The following is a 26,640-nucleotide window of genomic DNA, read 5'->3' on the forward strand; positions in this document are numbered from 1 at the left end:
CCTATTTCAAGGACTGCAATTTCCCCTCCCATGTGGTCAACAATGCCTTCCAGTGTATCTCCTCCGCTTCTCACATCACTGCCTTTGAACCCCACCCTTCCAACCCCAACAAGGATGGGATCCCCCCACTCCTCACCTTCCACCCAGATACAACACATCATCCTCTGCCATTTCCACCACCTACAATCAGACCCCACCAGAAATATGTTTCCCTCCCCTCCCCTTTCAGCATTCCACAGAGACCATTCCCTCTGTGACTTCCTCGTTAGGTCCACGCTCCCCACCAACCCATCCTCCACTCCCAGCACCTTTGCTTGCCACTGCAAGTAGTGTAAAACCTGTGCCCACACCTCCATCCAAGGCACCAAAGGATCCTCCCACATCCAGCAGAAATTTCCCTGCCCACCCAAACACCTCAACTATTGTGTCCTTTGCTCTCAATGTGGTCTCCTCTACACTGGGGAGTCAGGACGCCAAATTGTGGAATATTTCAGGGAATATTTCTGGGGCACATGCACCAACCAACCCCACCACCTTGTGGCCGACCACTTCAGCTACATCACCTCCGCCGCCACGCTGCCAAGGACATGCAAGTCCTGGGTGTCCTCCACCCCCAAATCCAAGCCACCCCACGCCTGGAGGAAGAACACCTCATCTTCCACCTTGGAACCTTTCAACCACACGGCATCAAGGTTTCCTCATCTCCTCTCCCGCACCTTATCACAGATTCAACCCTCCAACTCGGCACTGGCCTCCTGAACTGTCCCACCTGTCCACCTTCCTTCCCAATTATCCATTCCACCCTCTCACCACTACCCCATCTACATCTACCTAGTCTCTTCGTAGCTCCCTTCCCCCCAACCCCAAACACCCCTCCCTATTTATCTCTCAGCCCTCTTCCCCCAACTCCCACATTTCTGATGAAGTGCTTACATGCCCAATATGTCAATTCTCCTGCTCCTTGGATGCTGCCTGACCTGCTGTGCTTTTCCAGCGCCACACTTTAACACAAGCTGGAAGAACAACACCTCATCTCCCAGTCAGGGACCCTACAATCCTCTGGCTTCAACATCAAATTCAATAATTTTAGGTCCTGAACTCTCCCACGTCCTAGTGTCTTTGCCCCTTACCCCACACACCAGGCCTTTTTATTACATAGCCTGGCATTACACACTACCTATGGTTAGCCACTAACAGTCCCCATAAACAGCTATTCACCCTCCCCCTCAGATCGTTATCCACTCCTTTGTCCAACTGCTCCTATCTCTCTCTTTGGACTCTATCCCCCCTATCATTTACTCCTTAACCCCTACCTTCTGCATAAAAACCAACATTTTTTTCTCAGTAGCATCAGTTCCTGAGGATGTCACCGAATCCAAAATGCGAACCGATTTCACTTCACAGATGCTGCCAGATCTGCTGAGTTTTTCCAGTACTTTCAGTTGTTGTGTGTGATTTACAGCATCCACAGTTCTTTCAATTTACCCGGAGTATCTAATTCAGCTCTAGCAGACTGAAACAGTGTTTATCAACCCTCCCAGTCCACACTAACTCCATCTCTCTCCCAGTCTCTGCATTCTCTCCCACTCCCTTCACACTCAGAGTCCTCCCTCACAGTGACACTGCGCCTGCAAAGCTGATGGTCATGTGTTGGCCTGCTGGACCCACCCCTCATTCACTCCCATTGGCTGGAGGATCATGCCAACTCTCCGATTGGTCTGAAGCTGTGTCAATCAGCCAGGCCCCATTGTGACCTGAGTGGTGGGATCCTCCCAGGTGCATCAGAGGCTGAGGGGTGACCTCATAAAGGTTTATAAAATCATGAGGGGCATGGGTAGGATAAATAGACAAGGTTGTTTCCCTGGGGTGGGTGAGTCCAGAATGAGAGAGCATAGGTTTAACATGAGAGGGGAAGAATTTAAAATGGATCAGAGGGGCAATTTTTTTTCCCACCGAGGTTGGTGCGTGTATGGAATCTTCTGTCGGGAAGTGGAGGATGTTGGTACAATTATACCATTTGGCATCTGGATGGGTATATGAATAGGAAGGGTGCAGAGTGATAAGTGCCAAGTGTTGGCAAATGGGACTTAGATTAGGTTGGGATATCTGGTCAGCATGGACCAGTTTAACCAAAGGGTGTATTTTCATGCTGTACATCTCTACAGCTCTGCCCTGTGATGAGCTTCATCATTCACAGTGAATGAGGCAGTATCACAGAGCACAGGGGCTGGGAGCTATTCAGCCCATTGGGGCTGTACTCTCTCCCTCTGGAGATGGTACCAGTCAGTTCCAACTCACCTCCCATTTGGACATAGCCTTCCAAATCCTTCCTTAAAAAGTTAAATTTCAAATTTGTTTTGACAATAGCTACTGAATCGGCATTCAGCTGTCTTTCAAACTGTTCCAGATGCTCAGAACTTAGTGAGTAAAATAATCTTCACATTTTTAACCTGCATAATTTGCCAGTTACCTGAAAGTAGTTACTAAAAATTGTGACGTTAAAAATTTCTCACTCTGTCTCTCTATAAATGAAATATCCTGGAAACAAATCAACTACTGGTCAAAATCACTGCTTATCCTTCTCAGCTCCAAGGAGAATTGTCTGACCTTCTGCTAACTCTCCATAAAAGAGAAACCTATCTTAATTTTAATTTATTAGTGTCGTAGAGATGTACAACACAGAAACAAACCCTTCAGTCCAAATTGTCCATGCCGACCAGATATCCTAAATTAATCTCGTCCCATATGCCAGCACTTGGCACATAGCCTTCTAAACCTTTCCCAATCACATATCCAATGAGATGCGTTTTAAATGTTGTAACTATACCAGCGTCCACACTTTCTCTGGCAGCTTATTCCATACACGTATCACGTTCAGCTTGAAACTTTGCCCCTAATATCCCTTTTCAATCTTTTCCCTCACGCCTGTGCTTTCTAGTTTTGGACTCACCTAAACATGAATAAGACCCTGGCTGTTTACCCTATCCATGCCCCTCACGATTTTATCAACCTCTATGGTCACCCCTCAGCATCCGATTCTCCAGTGAAAACAGCTTCAGCCTATTCAGCCTCTCCCTTTAGCTCAATCCCTCAACCCTGGAAACATCTTTGCACATCTTTTCTGAATCCTTTCAAGTTTCACAATATCATTCCGATAGTGGGGAGACCAGGACTGAAAGCAGAATTCCAGATGTGACTGAATCAATGTCCTGCACAGCCGCAAAATGACGTCACAACTCCTGTACTCAATGCACTGACCGATAAAGGCAAGAATACTAAACACCTTCTTCACTACCCTGCCTATCTATGATTCCACTTTCAAGGAACTATGAACCTGCACTCCAAGATCTCTTAGTTCAGCAACACTGCCCAGGACCTTCCCATTAAGTGTAGAAGTCCGGCCCTGATTTGCTTTTCCAAAATGCAGAACCTCACATTTATCAAAATTAAACTTCATCTGCCACTCCTCAGCCCATTTGATCGGAGTCTCATTGTACTCTGAAGTAACTTTACTGTCCACTGCACCTCAAATTTTGGTGTCTACTGTAAACTTACTAACCATAGCTCCTATATTCACATGGAAATCATTGATATAAATGACAAAAAGCAGTGGACCCAGCACCCAGCCTGACAGCATTTTGCTCACCACAGGCTTCCAGTCCTAAAAGCACCCTCCACCAAGACACTGACTGCTCAGCAAGGTTAGAGCTCATGGAATACAGGGAGAACTAGCCAATTGGGATCCAGAACTGGCTCAAAGGCAGAAGACAGAGGGTGGTGGTGGAGGGTTGTTTTTCAGACTGGAGGCCTGTGACCAGTGGAGTGCCACAAGGGTCAGTGCTGGATCCACTACTTTTCATCATTTATATGAATGACTTGGATGTGAACATAGCAGGCATAGTTAGTGAGATGAAACCAAAGTTGGAGGTGTAGTGGACAGTGAAAACAATTACCTCAGAGTACAACGGGATCTTGATCAGATGAGTGAATGGGCTGAGGAGTGGCATTTGGGGAAATCAAATCTTAGCAGGACTTATACACTTAATGGTAAGGTCCTGAGGAGTGTTACTGAACAAAGAGACCTTGGAGTGCGGGTTCATAGCTCCTTCAAAGTGTAGCCAAGGTAGATAGGATAGTGAAGGCGGCATATGGTTAGAACATTAAGTACAGGAGTTGGGAGGTCATGTTGTGGCTGTACAGGGCATTGGTGAGGCCACTATTGGAATATTGCGTACAAATCTGGTCTCCTTCCTATCGGAAGGATGTTGTGAAACTTGAAAGGGTTCAGAAAAGATTTACAAGAAAGTTACCAGGATTGGAGGATTTGAGCTCAGCTGGGGGTTGAATAGATTTTGAATAGACTGGGGCTATTTTCCCTGGAGCGTCGGAAGCTGAGAGGTGAGCTTATAGAGGTATTTAAAATCATGAGGGGCATGGATAGGATAAATAGACAAAGTCTCTTCCCTGGGGTGGTGGATCCCAGCACTAGAGGGCATAGGTTTAGGGTGAGAGGGGAAAGACTTTAAAAAGACTTGTGGGGCAACGTTTTCACAGAGGGTGGTACGTGTATGGAATGAGTTGCCAGAGGAAGTGGTGGAAGTTGGACGAATGCAACATTTATAAGGCATCTTGATGGGTATATGAATAGGAAGGATATGGGCCGGGTGCAGGCAGGTGGGACTACATTGCGTTGGGATATCTGGTCAGCATGTACTGGTTGGACCGAAGGGTCTCTGCTTGTGTGTTGTACATCTATGACTCTTTGATCTTCCAAACAATGTTGTATCCAAATAGCTAGTTCCGCCTGTATTCTATGGTGTTGAACTTGCTAACCAGTCTGTTATGTGGAACCTTGTGTCTTTCTCAAGTCCAAGTTAATGACTTCCATGCACAAAGCCATGCTGACTATCCCTAATCTTTTCTTGCCTTTCCAATGACATGTAAATCCTGTCCCTGAGAATCCCTTCCAACAACTTGCCTGCCACTGACTTCAGGCTCACCGGTCTATAGTTCCCTGGCTTTTCCTTACTACCTTTCTCAAATAATGATTTGGAGATGCCAGTGTTGGACTGGGGTGTACAAAGTTAGAAATCACACAACACCAGGTTATAGTCCAAACGTTTTAATTGGAAGCACACTTCCAAATAAACCTGTTTGACTATAACCTGGTGTGTGATTTTTAACTTTCTCAAATAATGGCACCCATCTTCCATCACCTTGTCTGTGGCAATCGATGATACAAATATCTCAGTGAGGGGCCCAGCAATCACTTCCCTGGCTTCCCACAAAGTTCTGGGATACACCTGCTCAGATTCCTGGGATTTATCCACCTTTCTGCTTTTTAAGACATCCAGTAGCTCCTCCACTGTAATATGAACAATTGCCAAATTATCACTATTTATTTCTCCAAACTCTCTAGCTTCCATATCATTTTTCAGTAAAAACTGATGTGAAATACTTACAGAATCTCTCCCACCGCCTGCGGTTCCATAGACAGCCTTACTGATTTTTGAGGGTTGCTATTCTCTGCCTGGTTACTCTTTTGTCCAGCCATCCCTTTCCCTGGAAATAACCTCCCGCAAACAAATTTTGCAAGTTCTTACCTTGTGCCATCGAAATTGTCCAATTTAGAAGGCTACCTATTAGATCTGGTCTATTATTTTCTGTAACTATTTTAAAGCTAGTAGAATTATTAGAGAATCCAGATAGCGTGGAAGCGGGCCATTCAGCCCATCACATCCACACTGAACATCAGAGCCTTCTACCCTACCCCTATAATGTTGCAATTCCAATGAGCAATCCACCTGGCCAGCACATCCCTGAACACTATGGGCAATTCAGCCTGGATAACCCACCCATCCTACACATCTTTGGACAGTGGGAGGAAACCAGAGCAACCAGACGAAACCCAAGCAGACAACCACAACAAGGTGATCATCCCTTTCTTATTTCCCAATTCTATCCAAGTAACTTCACTGGAAATATTCCCAATATCCTCCCTGAGCACAACCATAAAGGTATCCCTAATCCAAAACGCCATTCTGCCTCCTCTCGTCCCCCTTTCTATCCTTTCCATTGCACCCTAGAACATTAAGCTGCCAGTCCTATCCATCACTGAGCCACGTTTCTGTAATATCCATGACATCCCAGTCCCATGTTCAAAACCATATCCTCAGCTCATCTGCCTTCCCTGACGGGCCCCTTGCACTGAAATAAATGCAGTGAAACTGCTCTGTCCCACCTCGTTCTGTGCCTTGCCCTTGCCTGCCTTGACTGTCTAACTTCTCAACTGTACCAGGCTCAGACATACCTCTTCTCTCACTATCCCTTTAGGTTTACCCCCCACTCCCTCACTGGTTTAATGCCTCCTGAGTAGCACTAGCAAATCTCCCTGCCTGGATATTAGACACCTTCCAATTCAGGTACAATCCATCCTTCTTATGCACGTCAATTCTAACCCAGCAGAGATTCCAATGATCCAAACATGGCAATCCTTCTCCCCTGCACCAGATCCTTAGCCACACATTCATCTGCTCTATCCTGCTGTTCCTACTCTCACTAGCATGCGGCACAAAGAGTAATCCAGATATTACTACCCACGAAGACCTACTTTTTATCCTCCAGGATAATTTGCTATATTCTCTCGTCAGAACCTCATCCTTTCCTCTTCCGATGTCATTGGTACGAATGTATAATGAGCTCCCACTGATCATACTCCCTTTTGAGAATACTCTGCTCCCTCTCCGAGACATCCTTGTCCCTGACACCAGGGAGGTACCACCCATTCTGATGTCTCACTGTCAGCTGCAGAAACGGCAGTCTGTGCCCTATACCAGAGAATCTGCTATCACCATCGATCACCAGGAACCTCATATACCTCACATTACATTGGAGCCAGTCTCTGTACCAGTACCTTGCTTGTCAGTGCGATATGCCCCTGAGAGGGTGACCTCCTACGCTTTCCGAAACAGTGTACTTGTTTGAGATCAATCAGCCGGGCCCCATTGTGAGGTAAGTGGTGGGATCCTCTCTCTCTCTCTGCCCTGGGATGAGCTTCATCATTCACAGTGAATGGGGCAGTATCACAGAGCACAGGGGCTGGGGCTATTCAGCCCATTGGGACTGTACTCTCTCCCTCTGGAGATGCTGCAAATCTGTCCCAACTCCCCTCTCACTTGCCCAAATCCCACTAAGTCCTTCCTTAAAAAGTAAAATTATAAATCTGTTTGAGAACACCTGCTGAATCTGTGTCCAGCTGCCGTTCAGCCTATTCCAGGTGCGCAGAACTTACTGAGTGAAATAATGTTCCCATTTTCACTCTGCTTTATTTGCCAGTTACCTGAAAGTAGTTACGAAAAATTGTGATCGTGCTAACAATTCCTCTCTCTCTGCAAATCAATTGTTTGGAAACAAATCTGCACCTGGTCCAAATCACTGCTTAACCGTCTCAGCTCCAAGGACAATTATCTGTGCTTCTGCTAGCTCTCCACAAAAGAGGAACGCATCTTAATTTATTAGTGTCATAGAGATGGACAGCACAGAAACAGACCTTCGGTCTAATTCGTTCATGCTGACTCGGAATCCTAAACTACTGGAGTCCCATTTGCCAGCTATTGGGCCCTATCTCTCAAAACCCATCCCATTCACGGATGCCTTTCAAATGTTGTAACTGTATCAGTCTCCACTACTTCATCTGGCAGCTCATTCACACACACACCACACACAGCTTGAAAACGTTGCCCCTTGGATCCCTTTTAAATCTTTGCCCTCTCAACTTAAGCCCATTTGCTCTTGTTTTGGACCCACCTCACCTGGGGGGGGGGGGGGGGGGGGGGGGGGGGAAAGACCCTGGCTGTTCACCGTATCCATGCCCCTCACGATTTATAAATCTCCATAAAGTCACCTCTGTCTTTGACTCTTCAGGGAAAATAGCCCCAGTCTCTCCCTGTAGCCCAAATCCTCCAACCCTGGCAAAGTCTTTGTCAATCTTGTCTGAACTCTTTCAAGATTCAGAACATCCTTCCCAGAACAGGGGATTTTGAACTTAAAACAGAATTCCTGAAATGGCTTAATCAATGTCCTGTCCAGCCACAATATGATGTCCCAGCTTCTGTATTCAATGCATCGACCAATAAATATAAGCATACCAAACACCACCTTCACTAGTCCGCCTATCTGCGACTCTACTTTCAACGAACAATGAATCTGAACGCCATGGTCTCTTTGTTCAGCAATACTGCGAAGGACTTTACCATTACGTGTATAAGTCCTGCCCTGATTTGCCTTTCCAAAATACAATAGCTCACATTTATCTAAATTGAACTCAGTCTGCCATTTTTCGTTCCATCTGAACAAGATCCTGTTGTATTCTGAACTAACCTTCTTCGCTGTCCACTACACCTCCAATTTTGGTGTCTTCTGTAAACCCACTGACTATATCTCATATATTCACATCCAAGTCATTTATTTGAGGACCGAATATCCATTCCTGCAGGACAATGCTGCTCATACGCCTCCAGTCGCAAAGCAACCCTCCATCACCACCCTCTGCCTCCTACCTTCAAGCCAGTTTTGTATCCAAATGGCTCGTTCTCCCAACATTTTATGTTATCTAACCTTGCTAACCAGTCTGCTTTGTGGAACATCGTTCAGTGCCCATATTGACAACGTCCACAGTCTGCCTTCATCAATCATCTTTGTCACATCTTCAAAAAAACTCAATCAAGTTAGAAAGAGAGAATTACTCACACAAAGTCATGTTGACTATCCTTAATCTTTCCTGGTCTTTCCAAATACATGTAAATCCTATCCCTCAGAATCCCTTCCAATAACTTGCCTACCACTGACTTCAGGCTGCCTGTTCTCTTGTTCCCTGGCCTTTCCTTACCACCTTTTTAAAATAACAACACTTGTCTTCCAGCACCTCACCTGTCACAAACGATGATATAAATACCTCAGGGAGGGGCACTGCTTTCCTAGCTTTCCACAAATTTCTGGGATACACCTGATCAGGACCCAGGGATTTATCCACCTTGATGCCATTTAAGACATCCAGTATCACATCCTCTGTAACATGGACACTTTTCAAGTTATCACTGTTGTTAACTATCAAGTTCTCCAAACTCTTCAGAAAAGAGTAGCATAGTATCTCTCCCACCTCCTGTTGTTCCACAGATGGCCTTCTTGATCTTTAAGAAGTTGTATTCTTTGTCTGTTTTTTCTTTTATCCTTGATATATTTGTAGAATCGCTTTGGATTCTACTTAAACCATTTCCTTGAGATATTTCATGTTCCCTTTTTGCTCATCTGATTTCCCTTGAGTATATTCCTGTAAAAACATGAACCTGTACTCCCAATTCCTCCGCCTCTGCCATATCTGCTCACAGTAGAAGCAATTCTACTCCAGGACATCCCAGAAAGGATTCCTATTTCAAGGACTGCATTTCCCTCCCACGTGATCAAAAATTCCCTCCAATGCATATCCTCCACTTCCCGTACCTCCACCTTCCCCCCACCCCTCCAACCACAATAAGAATATAATCCACCGGTCCTCACCTGCCACCCCACGAATCTCCAGATACAGCGCATTAACCTCTGCAATTTCCGCTACCTACAGTCAGACCCCACCACCAGGGATATATTTCCCTCCCCAGCCCTTTCTATGTTCCACAGAGACCATGGGATATTTGGTGCTGATGTGCTGCCCCACGGATACCTCAGTCACTCACCCTGCCCAATGGTCTAGTGATACTATCGCTAGATGGATAATCCAGACAACCAGAAAACGTTCTGGGGCCTCGAGTTTGGATCCTGTCACAGCAGACAGTGGAATGTGAATTCAATAAAAATGTGGAAGTAAGAATTTATTAAAGACCATGAATCCATTGTTGATTGTTGCAAAAAAAAAACCCATGAGATTCACTAATATCCTTCAGGGAAGGAATCTGCCATCCTTACCTGGTCTGACCTACATGTGACTCCAGACCAACAGCAACGTGGTTGAATCTTAACTGCCCTTGAGGCCCAGCCAGTGACACCCTCATCCTGTGAGTGAAGTTAAAAAGGTCAAGTCTTGTATACAATCATACTATTCTTACAGATAAGTGATCTGTTAGTAAATTTACTTCTCAATTCCCGGCTGACTATTTATTTCTCAGTTCCACCTGCACAACTTGCCTGGATGTACTTCCAGGAATATCCTCCTGAAGCCCAGCCATAATGTTATCCCTCATCAAAACCATCTCACCCCCCTGCTCTGTTGCCCCCTTTCTATCCTTGCTATAGCATCTATACCTTGGAACATTAAGCTGCTGGTCCTAACCATTCCTAAGTCATACCTCTGTAATTGCTGTAATATCCCAGTGCCATGTTCAAAACCATACCCTGAGCTCCTCTGCCCGACCTATCGGGCCTCCTGCATTGAAATAAATGCAGTGTAACTGCTCAGTCCGACCTCATTCTGTGCCTTGCCCTTGCCTGCCTTGACTGTTTGACGCCTGAACTGTACCAGCCTCAGACTTGGCTCTTTCCTCACTCTCTCTTTGAGTATACCTCCATTCCTTCACTGGTTTAATGCCTCCTGAATAGCACTAGCAACTCTTCCCTTTCAGTGCAGGTACAATCCATCCTTCTGATGGAGGTCAATTCTACCCCACAAGAGATTCGAATGATCCAACAATGTGAACTCTTCTATTCCTATGTCATTGATACCAATAAACAACAGCCTCCCCTCAAAATGGTTATTCTCCCCTTTAAGAATATTCTGCTCCCTCTCTGTGACATCCTTGTACAAAAATTACACATCCGAATAATAAACCTTACACTCATCAGGTCATCATAAAAGGATTACATGACACATTGAAGGTTTGGGGAGACCTTTTGAGAGAATGTGATGATTCAAAGGAGAATTTTTAAGCAGCAAAAGGGATTGATCTGGAACGCAATACTCACAATGCGAATATCCAGGTCCTGATGTACTGAGTAATTCAGAGTTTGGCAGAACATTTACTGAGATTACCATCTGAATGTCCACCTGTAATATCCTGTAATACAAGTTTATAAAATCTGTCACTCTCCGTTCAAGTTAGAAACCCACACCATCCCCTCCTCCTGGCGCAGGATTACTGTACATAGTTACAACAGGTCATCAGGAAGGGGAATGGAGTGTTTTGTTCAGAGGGTTTTCAGTATGAGAGTTTGGAGTATATACCCGAGAGTAACGTGAGGAAGTGGTGGTGAGACCACCATATCTGGAGTAAAGTGAGCAGTTTTGGTCCCTTTAGATAAGGAAATGTGTCACTTTATTGGAGGCATTTCAGGGAAGATTCACTCGTAGAAAGTGCGGACTGCAGATGCTGGAGATCAGAGCTGAAAAATGTGTTGCTGGAAAAGCGCAGCAGGTCAGGCAGCATCCAAGCAGAAGGAGAATCAACGTTTTGGGCATAAGCTGAAGAAGGGCTTATGCCCGAAACATTGATTCTCCTGCTCCTTGGATGCTGCCTGACCTGCTGTGCTTTTCCAGCAACACATTTTTCAGCAGGGAAGATTCACTGGGATGATCCCTGGTTTGGAGAGATTATCTTTTAAATAAAGGCTGAACAGGTTGGGACTCTACTCATTGGATTTTGGAGAAAGAGAGGTGATCTCATTGAGACAGATGGGATTCTTAAGGGGTTTGACAGGTTAAATACTGAGTGGATGTTTCCGAGTGTTAATACTGAAAAGGGAGTCTGGAACCAGATTCTGGGTCAGTCGCGGAATCAAGGGTTCTGCTTCAGATTCGTCAAGTTTAAGGCGACACAGAGGTGGGTAAGGGGTTTCAGTAGCAATGGAGCTGGGGTGAGGTGGAGACAGACAATGTTTAAGAGATTGGAATTCCCTGGTGTTTGGGATTGTGCAGATGTCTGATCAGAAGGTCACCTTAGGGTCAAATATAACAGCAATATTGTGAAGAACGTATTTCTGCCTCAGACAGTTACCAGGGAGAGGGAGAGGCTCAGCAGTAAGAGAAAGGAGTTTGGAATAACAACTGAAGGCAATGGGTTTAACCGTTACAATGTTTCATTGGAGGAAACTGCAGCTAATCAAGTAGTGGGAATGTGATAAGCAGTTTGGTAACTGAGTAACAGTGGAACAATGGAGAGGGATGGTGGGGAGGGAGAGCTGGGCAGTGTCAATGTACATGTGAAACCTAACATGGTGCTTTTTCACAATGTCAACTCCTGGCAGTATGTAGGTGAGATACAGGAGAGAGCAAGGATAGATACTGGAGGGACACCAAATGCAAGGAATTCAGAAAGGAAAGAGAGAGTGGAAATGGAGCAGGATTTTCCAAAAACCATGAGGTCAAAAGGAAGTTTTTCAAAGAAGGGGAGAGAAGGGCATAACCAGAAAAGACAGACAGCCAGAACAAGGAACAATATCTGTGAATCGGTGAGGAGGAGGAGGAGACAGAGTGTTGGAAAGTCTGTGGTTTAGCAAGCTTTGGGTAAATTGTAAAGATGAGCTCTGATAAGGCTTAACAAGAGACTGGAGAACGATGTAGGTTTAGGACAAAAACCAGGAACACCACGTGAGGCAGTTTGGCTCGGTGGGCTAGTGGGAGGGAGGGAAGCAGCAGATCGGATTATCTCAGTCATGGTGACAGAGAAACTCCATGTGCTCCTCACTCATGTTATTGGAGGGGAGGATAGAGGAGACAGGATGATGGACAGTGTTTTACAAAGAAACAAATCCAGGGTTAGTGATATTTAAAATGAGTGAACAAACCTGATGTGTTTAGCTTTTATCCAGAATATTAAAACAAACGACTGAAGTCCTGGTTCGAATCCCATCTTTATAGATGGTGGAATCTGAATTCACGAAAAAATAACTGGAATTAGGAATCTCCTGATTTCCATGAAACCATTGTCAATGGTAAAAAAAAATCCTGCCAACCTGACAGCGGCCCAGCCAGCTACTCACTGTACTAATCACTGCAAAGTCTCAACACAGGAATGAAACTGGATGGACCATGTGGCATCTAACAAGGCACCAGAAATTACAACCACAGAATCAGCCCTCTCGATGGTGCAACGTCCTCCTCACTAACATATGGTTTTTGGTGCCAAAATGTGGAGAGCTGTACCTCAGACTAGTCAAGAAGCAGCCTGACATAGTCATATTCACGGAATCATCCCTTACAGACAATGACCAGACACCACCATCACCATCCCTCGATATCGAGAGTGTGGTGCTGGAAAAGCACAACAGTCAGGCAGCATCAGAGGAGCAGGAGAATCGACGTTTTGAGCCTCAGCCCTTCATCAGTCTGATCTGGTGTGCTTTTCCAGCACCACACTATCGACTCTGACCTCCAGCATCTGCAGTCTTCAATTTCTCCTAAAATCTCTGGATATGTCCTGTCCCACCGGCAGCACAGACCAGACAGAGGTGGTGGCACAGTGGTGTACAGACAGGGAGGATTCGCCCTGGGAGTCTCATGGCTCCTGCTGATTACCATGTACCGTCCTCCCTTGGCTGATGGATCAGTTCTCCTTCATGTTGAACAACATTTGGAGGAAGCACTGAGGCAACAAAATGGTGTCAAACATACTCTGGGTACAGGATTTCAATGTCCACAATCGAGACTGGCTCTGCAACAGAATTACTGACTGAGCTGGCCAGGTCCTAAAGGACATAGCTGCTCAACTGAGTCTGCAGTGGGTGGTGAGGGAACCAACAAGAAGGAAAAAAACATACTTGATCTCATTGTTATGAATTGACAAGCTGCAGATATGTCTGGCCATGACAGTTATCGGTAAGAACGACCATCACATGTTCCTTTTGGAGACAATGCCTTGCCTTAAAGTTGAGAAAACCTCCGCTGTGTTGAGTGGCACTATCACCATTCTAAATGGGACAGACTTCAAAGAGATGTAGAATCTCAAATAGGGTATCTATAAGGTACTGTGGGACATCAACAGCAGCAGAACTGTACTCCAGCACAATCTGTAATCTCATGGGTTTGTAAATCCTGCTCTCACCCATCACAATGGACAGTAAAGGAGGGCTTGCCAAGAGCAGCACCAGGCATACCTAAAAATGAAGTGCTAATCTGGTGAAGCTATCAAACAGAATTACCTGCATATCAAACAGCATCAGCAGCAAGCAACAGAGCTAAGTGATCCAACATCCAATGCAACAGATCGGAGCTCTGCAGTTCTGCCACATCCAGTTGTGAACGGTGATGGACAATTAAACAACTCACTGGGGGAAGCATCACAGAAATCCCCACCCTTACTGATGGAGGGGCCTCACATACCCATGTACCAGATAAGATGACAGCATTTGCAGCAATCTGCAGCCAGAAGTGCAAAGTGGGATGATCCATCTCAGCCTTCTCCAGTGGTTTCCAACATCACAGATGTGAGTTTTAAACCAGTTCGATTCAGTTTGAATCGCATCAAGAAATGGTTAAGTAGTTAAAGGCTACTGGCCCTGCTAATATTCTGGCAATCATACTGATGGCTTGTGCTCCAGAACTTGCCACCCACCAAGCCAAGTACTGCTCCAGCACTGGCATCTACCGACAATGTGGAACATTGCCCAGGGATGTTCAACACAAAAGCACAGAACAATCCAACCCAGGCAATTTCCATCTATCAGTCTACACTCGATCAGCAGTAAAGTGATGGAAGATGTCATCACCAGGGCTACCAAGCAACAGCTGCTCTGCAACTTTAGGCTCCACCAGGGCCAATAAGCTCACGATTGTGTCACCGCCTGATTCACAAACTGACAACCAGTTGAATCCCAGAGGTGAGGTGAGGGTGATAGCTCAGCCCCACTCCAAGATCACTATTTCGAGCTGATTTCACCCTTGTCTCAACACAATGTGATGAAAGTATATGAGCTATCTCTAGACTTCATTATCCAAACTCACTCCCTGGCCAGCTTCCCATATTCAACCTCCCTGTAATCTCAAGAACATCTAAATATCTGCTTGTTGATTCATCAAAAGTCTCCTATTCATAAGCAACAACATAGAGTCATAGAGATGTACAGCATGGAAACAGACCCTTCGGTCCAACCCATCCATGCCAAACAGATATCCCAACCCAATCTAGTCTCACCTGCCAGCATGTGGCCAATATCCCTCAATTTAAATTTCTCACACTTGATTTAATTCCTGGCTGTGATAATCCCTAGCTCCCTGCACCACACACACTTTGAGACCTCGACAACCCATTTTCTTTGAGACTCCCAACAATTTGTTAATTCATTACTTCATCTGTGTGGCTGTTTCTACAGTTGCTGAAGCAGCATGGTCTGAAATTTGCAACCAAAATCTCACAGGTCTGTTTTCCACCTTTAAGACATCCCTCAAAACCTACTTTTGGTCACCTGACCTAATATCTCCATCTCTGGCCTTATGTCTAAAGTTCTCAATAGTATTTTTGTGAAATTATAAGCATGATAATAAAAATACAAACTGTTGTTGATTTGACATTATTTTCAAATCATCACTGTTGCTGTAATGAATAATCTATAATGTCTCTGACCCAACCATATTGTAAGAGCACCTTCACCACACAAACTGCAGCTGTACAAGAAAGTCAAACATCACCCTCTCCACAAGCAACAGGGCTTTGGCATTAATCACTGGTATCTGTGGAAGGAGAAACACAGTTGATGTTTCATGGAGTGCAAAATGGATTACAGGGAATGAAAATGGTGCAGAATTTGATAGCCAGAAATGGAAGGAAAATACACTTGCTTTTTGGAAAAAAGAATTCTTGACTGTCAAAAATATTCAAGAAAAAAGTAATCTGATAATCTAGCAGCACATGGTCAGGGACTGGGCCGCAGTGAAAAACTCATTTGCAAAGGTCTATAAAAGTAATAATACAGTAGTAAACAGACCAAAAGTACACCCATGGTCCGAGACTGAGGGAGCTAGATATTGACAAAGTGGTGATGAGGGAGCCCAGAGGTGAATCAGAGCAGTATTGGCTGCTATGATCCCAATGACTCTAAACGAGAGAAAGGCTGCACATGCGCCTGGCTGCACCTTGCCCCCTACAAAGATGGCGGCTCCGCACATGTCCAGTGAATCATTGTCCCGAATAAAGATGGCGGCGCTCACTCAGGCCTGCAGCCGCGCTGAGGCAATTCCCCATTTACTGCAAACACGGGACTGGGACGTTCAAGTTTGTGTTTTCCGACGTGCACAATTTGTTTGTAAAACCTCTCCGCTCATAGCAACACAGTTTTTCTCCAGTTTCCCTATTTATTTTTTTCCTTACCGTATCCTTTCTTTCCATAACTTCCCGAGCATTCATTACAGCGACTCCGCGCCGCGCGCGAGGGGGATCACATGGTTTAGTTTAGCTCCGCCCGACATTCACTTTGATTGGTTGGAGGACCAACATCCCGCTAGGTCATCCAGCTCCGCCCACCGTCCTTTCATTGGTCCGGTGCTGACATCAATCACCCGGAGTCCCTTTGTTGGCGAGAACATGCGCAGTGTGTCCTCCTTCAGCTGATATGTTGGGTAATGTGATGGGAGAGTTTACTGAGGGTCAGAATTCCCTTTGTGTGAGCTCTGCAGTAGATTTCCTCTATTCATGGAGGGGATTGCCTCCCTACTCATGACTGTATAGCTGTGATTGATGAATCAATGCCTTCTGAATCAGTACATAAACACCCCATTTTCACTCCTTTACACAACATCTGAGATCTTAAGCACATTGTATCACGCTCTTCTTTGGAAACAAAAAAAAACATGAAATAGAGCCTCAAGGAATCGGTGCAGGAGTAGGGCATTCATCGCCTTCAGCTTGTTCCCCCATTCTATCAGATCATGGCTTGGCCAACCCAGACCTCAATACCTCTTTTATGCTTGATCCGCATAGCCCTCAACTGCTCAATATTTCAAAAATCTATTTGCCCTTTTTTAAAATAATTTGAGATAGAATCATAGATTCCCTACTATGTGGAAACAGGTCCTTCAGCCCAACAAGCCAGAACAACCCTCCGAAGAGTCAGCCAACCATTCCCCTCCCACACTTAACTTTCACAATTGTTTGGGTGCGGAAATTCTAGCCATTCACAGAGAAAAAGTTCTTTACTTTTTCTAAAATGAATGTTCCCTTATGTAATGTCCCTTGGTTTGAGACTTCACTGGTGCTAGAAAATCTAGTCAACATCTACTCTGTCAAGCTCCTCAGAATCTTGTTTCCATAAGATCACTCCTGCTTATCTATCCTTGATAGGTCAACACTTTCGTCCTCGAAACATCTAATTGAATCTTTTTTGAATGGTCTCCGATGTTGGTTTATCCTTTATTAAATATGGGAGCTAACATTGTATACAACACTGCAAGTGAGGACTCACCAACAGCCAGTGTGGTAAACCAATCGTCAATCCATGCTAATACATTACGCCGATACCATGAGCTCCTAAATTGAGCAATTGACTTTTATGTAGCACCTTATCATTTGCATTTTTAAAATCCAAATACAGATCATTGGATTGCCCTTTATCAGCCCTGCTTGTTATCTCCTCAATGAACTGTCGCAAATTTGTCAAAGATAATTTCTCTTTCACAAAACCCAGTCTACCATGTTTAATGATAAGCTTTTCTAAATGTCCTGCAATTTCTTACTTTAATATTTGACTCTGTAGATTCTTTCGGTAGCTTTGTTAAGTATGATTCCCCTCTCTTAAATCCACGCGGACTCTGTCCAATCCTGTCACTGTTCAGTAAGAAACTTGACTGTATCCCAATGTAGTTAGTAAATGTATCTATATTTATTTTTAAAAGTCGATTACTTATCAATGCTGGACCCATGCAATATCAATAAATTAGTGACTCTGAATTTGGGTAATAATATTTTTTCTGTTAATTCCTTTACGTACTGTGTTATGCAGACAGCGCCAAGCTGTTACTCTCAATTGTGAGTAACTTTGAAAATAATATATTTTAAAAATGACATCCCAAAATACTGCCTCATTATTGGGCAAGGAGGATTTTGCATTCAATAGTTTGCAGATAAAATTGAACAGCTTTTTGCTGCAATTTGGCCAGACTGCAGGTTACTCCAAAGTGGCAACTCTGCTCTCAAATTCTTCCTTGACACTGCCCAAGGCGATACTGGTGGGACTTCACTTTGCCATTCTTGTTCACCAGCTTTATTTCCAGGTTTAATCCTATAATCATTCTAGAGCTTGTAATTTTAACCAAACTTATCTTTTGGGTACATATGTAAATATCATACTGAAATGTTGCACTGAATGGTAACAAATCTGAAATTAGTCTCTAATCAGATAGTAACGTGCTTCGACCTTTCTACGTATGTGTTGCCTTAAGTCTATGCCAGTTATTTTTCTGAAGCCTGTGATTGCTGATGAAGGGCTTATGCCTGAACCATCAACTCTCCTGCTTCTCGGATGCTGCCTGACTTGTTGTGCTTTTCCAGCATGACACTTTTTGACTCTGATGTCCAGCTTCTTTGGTCGTCACTTTCTCCTTTGAGTAGATTAAACCAAGAATATTTTTTGTTGATCAAAGTGCAATAGGAACCAATTCATGAAATTCAGATATCTCACATTTACCTTAACTATGTGAAGGCTAAGGCATTAATAAATTATTGTCAGTAATTGAAACCGTGCTGACAAACTTGTGCAGTATCAGTGCCTCAGCTTTAGAGTGTTCCCAGATATCGCACAGCTGCAGTATTTTGTTTTGCACTCGGCTATATTTTGTTCTCAATTGTTTCTTTGTGAAAGATTACAAAATTAACTTAGATGAATGAACTTATGATTTCTTTAACCAATGTTAGAGAAAACAACGTCAGTATTTCAAGTGCTGATAAAGTAAAATAAAATGATAATCAGTAGAAAGGGTTTAAGATGGATATGGAACAAATGCTGGGATTAGATTAATTTAGGATATCTGGTCAGCATGGGCAAGTTGGACTGAAAGGTCTGATTGTGTGTTGTACAACTGTGACTTCATTCTCTCAAGTATTCAAGAATTTGAATACTTCGAGGAGGAAAAGGAGAATTTATGCAGAGAATGCACTTGAAATGATAATTGAGGTGTATCAAACTCACATTGTTTCATGACCTTTTCCTCTGGGTTCTTCAATGAACAAACTTGTTTTATTATCTGAATAACTATGTACCATGTGATTTGTTTTGCACAAAATATTTCGTTAGGATCTCGTGAACTATTAAGAAGTGTTCATGTTTAAAATTTAGGCAGCGTGATTATTAAGCAAGAAAAGGTGAGTGTTTTACTCCCACTGAATCATTGCTCTATAAAAGGTGACAAGCTTTTTATCTTTTCTGGGCACTGAATATATGGAAATCAATTCTGAAGGAAAAAATCCTCGACGGTAATTTTTTTTTCGATTACTTACAGTGTGGAAACAGGCCCTTCGGCCCAACAAGTAACACCGACCCGCCGAAGCGCAACCCATCCAGACCCATTCCCCTATACCTAACACAATTTAGCATGTCCAATTTACCTGACCTGCACATTTTTGGACTGTTGGAGGAAACCGGAGTACCTGGAGGAAACCCACGCAGACACGGGGAGAATGTGCAATCTCCACACAGTCAGTCACCTGAGACGGGAATTGAACCCGGGTCTCTGGTGCTCTCTGGTGCTGTGAGGCAACAGTGCTAACCACTGTGCCACCCCAATTACTCCCCATATGTTCCCACATATGGGGAGTAATTGCTTCTGGTCACTCTTCAGGCTATAGAGGCTCGGAAAGAAATGAGTTGGCAAAAGTTTGTCCATCCAAATGATGTTGCTATGCTCAACTTGCAAGATCTATTGAAGAAACACGTGTTTCAGAGTGTATGCAATAAACCTGAACTTTGTTATTTTTGCACAGAGCTTGGGACCCGACTGGAGCAGCAATGAAGCTCGTATTGTTTTTTTAAATTTCCGAGCTTGCCAAATTATTGTTGGTAAATGCAGGTGACTTTATCAAAGCACATTTCACACTCCCCAGCTAGGAATTTGGTCCCAATTCTGTCAGTCCATCCATTCCTTTGGATCACAGGTATTTTAGATGTGAGCATTCCATTTAACTATTTGAATTGAATATTTCAGTGGTTAAATCCTCTTGCATTCTTAATTTCAAATTACTCAATGTGATTTTTTTGTCCCCCCTGAATTTGCCAAGCACTGGGCAGTTCTGGAATATTTGAAATATTTACAATAGATGCATTCACACTATTGAAGGCAACCTGGCAGATTTGAATACCATTCAGGTAGTCAACAACAATACATAAGTAACTTTATGAATTGCTTACTGTACACCAACAACGCAAACCAAGTATCAGTGAAACCACAGACTGTTTCCCAAGGATTCCCAAATCTAAACAGTGCATTCCAGATATGCTCACTATCATCATCTGGGAGCAGTCTCCAAAAGTGCTCCCAGAATTTAGAAAGTGCATTCACTGCCCTCCAAAGCTCAATCTGCTGTCACAGGCTTCACTCTTATTGTATACAATGGTAGTTATTGTCCAGTTCTTTAACGTGACAAATGATTTTTCAAACAATTTATAAAATACTTTAAATCCTGAAGAAATGTGATGTCAGCCCTTTGTAGAAGTGAAAGAAAGTGTGACGTTTGTTTGACCTTTGGCTCTATGTATCAGACTGAACTGAACCTTTAGCAAGATGTGGGATGTTTCCCACACACTTTGTTTAAAAAAAGCAAAGATTTTGCTCTGAGATTTAAATGTTCAATCAGGTTTAATAAAAATCTTTCCAAAAATTGAGAGTTTGACTTCAGCTCCTGTAAAGAGACACGCTCTTTGCCTTCAATTTTGTGACATGTGATCATTCTTCGGTAAAGGTGGCTGTGTGCAACACTGCAGGATGTTGTCTGAAGTGCCTCATTGGGTGGATGAGCTTTATTACTGGTGTAACTCGGCTAATTTTGAAATGGAATGTTACTTTGAGTTAAATCTTGTTTTTAAACTGAGATGTGCTTGTGTAACTCAAGTGTGGAAACTATGCTCATGTTTGCAATGAACCTTTCACTTTTGCAGATTAGTATTTTTCCGATCTGTTTTGTAAATAAAGTTGAATATCGAAAGCACAGTGATGGAGAACTGCAGGCCCAGCAGCATCTCTGAGGGGAATTAAACATTGTAAGTTCCAAGTCCAATGACCCTTTGTCCATTCAGACAAAAACTTGAAATGTAACATTTTTTTTTCTCTTCACCAATGCCCTCAGAACTGCTGAGTTTCTCCAGCACTTTGTTTCTGGGTTTAGATCACCAGCACCTGCAGTTTATTGTTTAGATCCTATGATTTGACTTGTGGAGCGAGAGGCAGCAACTGTGATCAACGAGGATAAAACTCCCCAACCACAGAAAACAAACTGGTTCTTTATACTTTTCAAAACACTACTGTAAATAAGAAATGCAATTAAGCTGAATGCAAGATGGTATACCACCGGCCTTGTCTCAAACCTGCTACTCATCTTTGAGAACTCATCTCTCAGAATTGTGTTTGCTCGCTTCCTTTGAGATCACGGTCCACAAATGTCCCAGTTCCAATTCTTGGGCCGGGCCCGGTTACCACATTGCTGTGGGGTGGGGAGCTTTATGTCAGCCTGAAGTTTTTGTTAATAACAACATTGCAGGTTGAAGTTGACGGTTTTGACGAATATTGCGTCGTTAAACTTGGAGGCAATCCTTCCGAATGTATTGACTAACTGGACTGAGCCTGTTTACATGCAGCCCTGTTAGTAGTGCTGTAATATTCTAAGTTAAGAATCACACAACACCGGTTATAGTCCATCAGGTTTAATTGGAAGCAAACTAGCTTTCGGAGCACCGCTCCTTCATCAGGTGAGTGTGGAGGGCACAATTCTAAGGCACAGCATTTATAGCAAAAATTTATAGTGTGACGTAACTGAAATTGTCCATTGAAAAATACCTTGGTTGTATGTTGAGTCTTTCATCTGTTCGAATACCATGATAGTTTCACTTCTTTCATGTATAAATCACAAAACCTTTCTTCAAAAGTTGCATTTCTGACAGTGGCCCATCAAATCACTCATTGTATTAGTCACTGCACAGTCTCAACAAAGGAATGAAACTGGATAGACCACATTACATCTACCAATGCACTGGAAAATACAACAACACAATCAGCCCTCTTGACCCTACAACCTCTGTCTCACTGTGGGCCAACAGCAGTACCAGAACTGTACCCCAGCCCAATTTTGTAATCTAATGGCCTGGTATATCCCCCACTCAACCATTAACATCAAGCCAGGGGAATCAACACTACTTCAATGGAGAGTTCCGCAGGGCATGCCACGAGCAATACCAAACATACCTGAAAATGTGGCGCCAACCTGGTGAAGGTACAGTGCAAGCAACACCAAATAGAACTATGTGATCCAACAACCAGTGGATCAGATCTGAGCTCTGCAATTTTGTCACACCTAGTCAGGAATGGTGATGGGCAATTAAACAACTCACTGCAGGAAGCATCACAGATATCCCCACCCTTAATGATGGAGGGGCCTCACACATTCATACAACAGATAAGACGACAGCATTTTCAGCAATTTTCAGCCAGCAGTGCCAAGTGGATGAGGCTTCTCCATTTGTCCATGACATCACAGATGTGAATCGAATTGGTTGAAAACCCATTTCAAATCAGATCAAGAAATGGACAAGTAGTGTAAAGGCTATGGGCCCTGCTAGCATTGTGGCAATATATACTGATAGCTGTGCTCCAGAACTTGCTGAAAATGTGTTGCTGGAAAAGCGCAGGCAGGTCAGGCAGCATCCAAGGGGCAGAAGAATTGACGTTTCGGGCATGAGCCTTTCTTCAGGAATGAGTTTCTGAATGCTGCCTGACCTGCTGCGTTTTTCCAGCTACACATTTTCAGCTCTGATCTCCAGCATCTGCAGTCCTCACTTTCTTCTCCAGAACCTGCTGCCCACCAAGACAAGTACTGCTCCAGCACTGGCACCTACCGATATTGGGAAATGTTTCCCAGTGTTGTTCAACACAAAAACGCAGGACACATCCAACCCAGCCAATTTCCCTCCATCAGTCCACACTCGCTCAGCAGTGAAGTGATAGACATTGTCATCGATAGTGCTGTCAAGCACATGCTCACAATAACCTGCTCAGTGACGCCCAGTTTGGGTTCTTGCAGGGCCAATCAGCTTCTGAGCTTGTTACAGACTTGATTCACAAACTGACAAACAGCTGAAGGTAACAGCCCGTCCCACTCCAAGACCACTATTTCGACTTCAGTGATATCATCTGACCTCACCACAGTCTCAGCTAATTTAATGAAATTTTCATTCATTCATTTTATGAACTCTAGATTTCATTATCTAAACCAACTCCTGGCCAGCATCCCACAATCACCCTCCCTATAATCTCCAGAATATTGAAAACTCTACTGCCCAAGTGTTCACTTGTACCAGAACTTGCTGATCCATCAAAAGGCTCCCATTTATAAGCAACAGCAATTTACTTTCACACCCTTGACTTAATTCCTGGCTGTAATCATTCCTATCTCCATGCATCAGACACACTTTCACATCTCAATAACTCATTTCAGTTTAGACTCCCAATGATATGTTTATTTTTGAGTTCAGCTGTGTGACTGTTTCTACAGATTCCAAGGCAACACGGTCTGGAATTCCCACCCTCTAAGATCTGCTTTCTTCCTTTAAGTCATTCCTGAAAAATTGCTTATTTCGCAAAGGTTTGGTCACCGGACATAATATTCTCTATCTGTAGCCTTACGTCAAAAGTTCTCAATATTTTGTGAAATTAAAAATGTGTTGATTTATACAGATATCTTCTACTCTTCACTATCTCTGAGTGCATAATCTGTAATGTCTCCTACCCAACCACGTTGTGGGAGCACCTTCACCATACCAACTGCAGCAGTACAAGGAAGTCAAACATCACCTTCTCAACAGGCAACAGAGCTTTGGCCTTGATCACTGGTATCTGTGGAAGGAGAAATACACATCATGTTTCAGGGAGTGCAATATGATTTATGGGGGAATGAAAATGGTGCAGAATTTGACTGTCAGAAATGGAAGGAAAATCCACTCACTTATTGGAAAAAAAAGAACTCTTGACCGTCAAAGATATTGTGGAAAAAATAACCTGATAATAGAGTATATGGTCAGGAGCCAGGCAGCAGTGGACAATTCATTTACAAAGAGGACTGTGAACGTAATAGTAAAATACTACACAGAGCAAAAATACACACGAGAGACTGAGAAAGCTAGATAACAAACAAGTGGACATCAAGGAGCCCAGAGATGAATCAGAGCAATGTTCACTTTTATGATCCCACAGTCAGATGTCTAGCACAGAAATAGACTTTTTGGTCCAACCCATCTTTGCCAACCAGATATTCTAACCTAATGTATTCCCATTTTCCAGCACTTGGCCAACATCCCTCTGAACCCTTCCTATTCAAATGCCTTTGAAATGTTACAATTTTAGTTGCCTTTAGGCTCCTTTTGAATTTCCCACCCCACCCTAAACCTATATCCTCTAGTTCTGGGGTCTACCAACCCTTGTCTACTTACGCTATCAATGTCCCTCACGATTTTTATAAGCCTCTATAACATCACACCTCAGTCTATGACACTGCAGGGAAAATGGCCCCAGCCTATTATGCCTCTCCCCGCAACTCATATCCTCCAACACTGGCAACATCCTTGAAAATCTATTCTCAAACCTTTCAAGTTTCAGTGCCTCCTTCTGATGGGAGGGAGACCAGAACTACACACAATATTCCAAAAGTGACCTAACCAATGACCTGTCCAGCTCCTTTACCCAATGCTCTGACCAATAAGGGGAAGCATACCAAATGCCTTCTTCACTGTCGTATCTACCTGCAACTCTACTTTCAAGGAAATATGAACCTACATTCCAAGGTCTCTTTGTTCACAAGATTTTCCAAGATCTTACAATTCAGTGTGTGAGTCCTGCTCTGATTTGCTTTTCTAAAATGCAGCACCTCACATTTATCTAAATTAAACCCTATCTGCCACTCCCCAGCCCATTGTTCCATTCGATCAATATCCCATTGTACTTTGAGATATCCTTTATCACTGTCCACAATACCTCCAATTTTGGTGTCACCTGCAAACTTACTAACTGTACCGCCTCTATTCACATCCAAATCATTTAAATGAATGAAAAAACAAATCCAGAAAAAAAAATCCATTTCTCTGGGTGCGAATATGCTCTGTGCAAATCCTGCCCTGTGACTCCCTACCAGAGAGGGCTGCACATGCGTCCCGCTGAACTTTGCCCCCAACAAAGCTGGCGGCTGCACGGGTCCAGTGAATCGTTGCCCCGAATAAAGATGGTGGTGCTTACTCGAATCAATCGCTGGATGAGGCATTTTCCCGTTTACTGCAAAAACGGGACTGAGTTTCAAATTTGTATTTTCGATGTGCACCAAATGTCTGTAAACCCTCTCAACCCATACCGACACCATTTCCCTCCCGCTTCCTGCTGTTTATTTCTATCTTTACCAACAGCTCTCCGTCCACACATCCCGAACAGACCGCGAGGATGATCAAGTGGTCTAGTCTAGTCCCGCCCCTCATTCACCCTGATTGGTCGGAGGACCAACTGTGCGCCAGGTCCTCCAGCTCTGTCCCTGCCTTTCCATTGGTCCGCCGCTGACATCAATCACCCGGGGCGCATTGTTGGCTGGAGCATGCGGATTGCTTCGTGGCTTTTGTTGCTGTTCATGAGTTACAAAAATGACAACAGCATCTCAAAACCCCCTGATGAAGAAGCAGCAAACCTAGTGCTTCCAAATAATCCTGTTGACCAATAGCCTGGTGTTCTGTGAATTTTACTTTTGTCCATCCCAATCCAACACCAACACCTCCAAGTCACGAATGAGCGGGGGATGTATAACCTAAGATCTAGGAACAGTAGAAGGCCGTCCTGCCCTTCGAGCCTGCTCTGCCATTCAATAAGATCATGGCTGATCATTTCGTGGACACAGAACCATTTACCCACGTTCTCACCATGTTCATTAATTAATTACATTTTTAAAAATCTAACCTAGTTTTAAAAACGTTTTCTGAACGAGCACCAACTACTTCCCTGGGCAGTGAATTCCATAGAGGTCAAGAAGTTCCTTGTCAATTCAGTCTTAAATTTGCTGCCTCTAGTCTTGCGGTGATGCCCTCTTGTCCTAGCTTCACCTGCCAATGGAAACAGCTCTCTACTTCTATTTTATCCATTCCATTCATTATTTTATATGTTTTCATTCTTCTGAATTCTAATGAATATAATCCCAATCTACTCAGTCTCTGTTAAGCCGAACCTGTCAACTCTGGAATCAACCTAGTTAACCTCCTCTGCACCCCATCTTTTCTCAAGTAAGGAGACAAAAACTACATGCAGTACGCCAACACCCAAATACAGCTGAAACAAAACCTCTGCTTTTAAACACAATCCCTTCAGCAATGAAGGACAAAATTCCATTTGCTTTCTGAACTGATTATTGTATCTGGTGACCAACCTTCATGTAGAAGGATGCTTAGGTCACTCTGCAGAGCAAATAATGCAACTTTTTAACATTCAAGTGATTTTTTTTA

General features: G+C 43.7%; 2 long non-coding RNA genes across 2 annotated transcripts; both read right to left on the reverse strand.

The window, feature by feature from the left end:
- Nucleotides 1-9,956: 9,956 nt before the first annotated feature.
- LOC148135140 (uncharacterized) lies at nucleotides 9,957-16,331 on the reverse strand. Its single transcript, XR_015755564.1, has 5 exons — nucleotides 16,287-16,331; nucleotides 15,543-15,649; nucleotides 12,769-12,851; nucleotides 10,951-11,042; nucleotides 9,957-10,044 (listed from the first exon to the last, which is right to left on the reverse strand). It is a non-coding gene; the product is annotated as an uncharacterized LOC148135140 (long non-coding RNA).
- Nucleotides 16,332-23,939: 7,608 nt separating this feature from the next.
- LOC148135141 (uncharacterized) lies at nucleotides 23,940-25,495 on the reverse strand. The gene is made up of 3 exons (XR_015755544.1): nucleotides 25,400-25,495; nucleotides 24,117-24,169; nucleotides 23,940-24,007 (listed from the first exon to the last, which is right to left on the reverse strand). It is a non-coding gene; the product is annotated as an uncharacterized LOC148135141 (long non-coding RNA).
- Between the last annotated feature and the right edge of the window lie 1,145 nt (nucleotides 25,496-26,640).

Source organism: Chiloscyllium plagiosum, unplaced genomic scaffold (assembly GCF_037043375.1).
Source record: "Chiloscyllium plagiosum isolate Xiang-an unplaced genomic scaffold, Cpla_swu_hap1 HiC_scaffold_51, whole genome shotgun sequence".
In the NCBI taxonomy this organism is placed as follows: Eukaryota; Metazoa; Chordata; class Chondrichthyes; order Orectolobiformes; family Hemiscylliidae; genus Chiloscyllium; species Chiloscyllium plagiosum.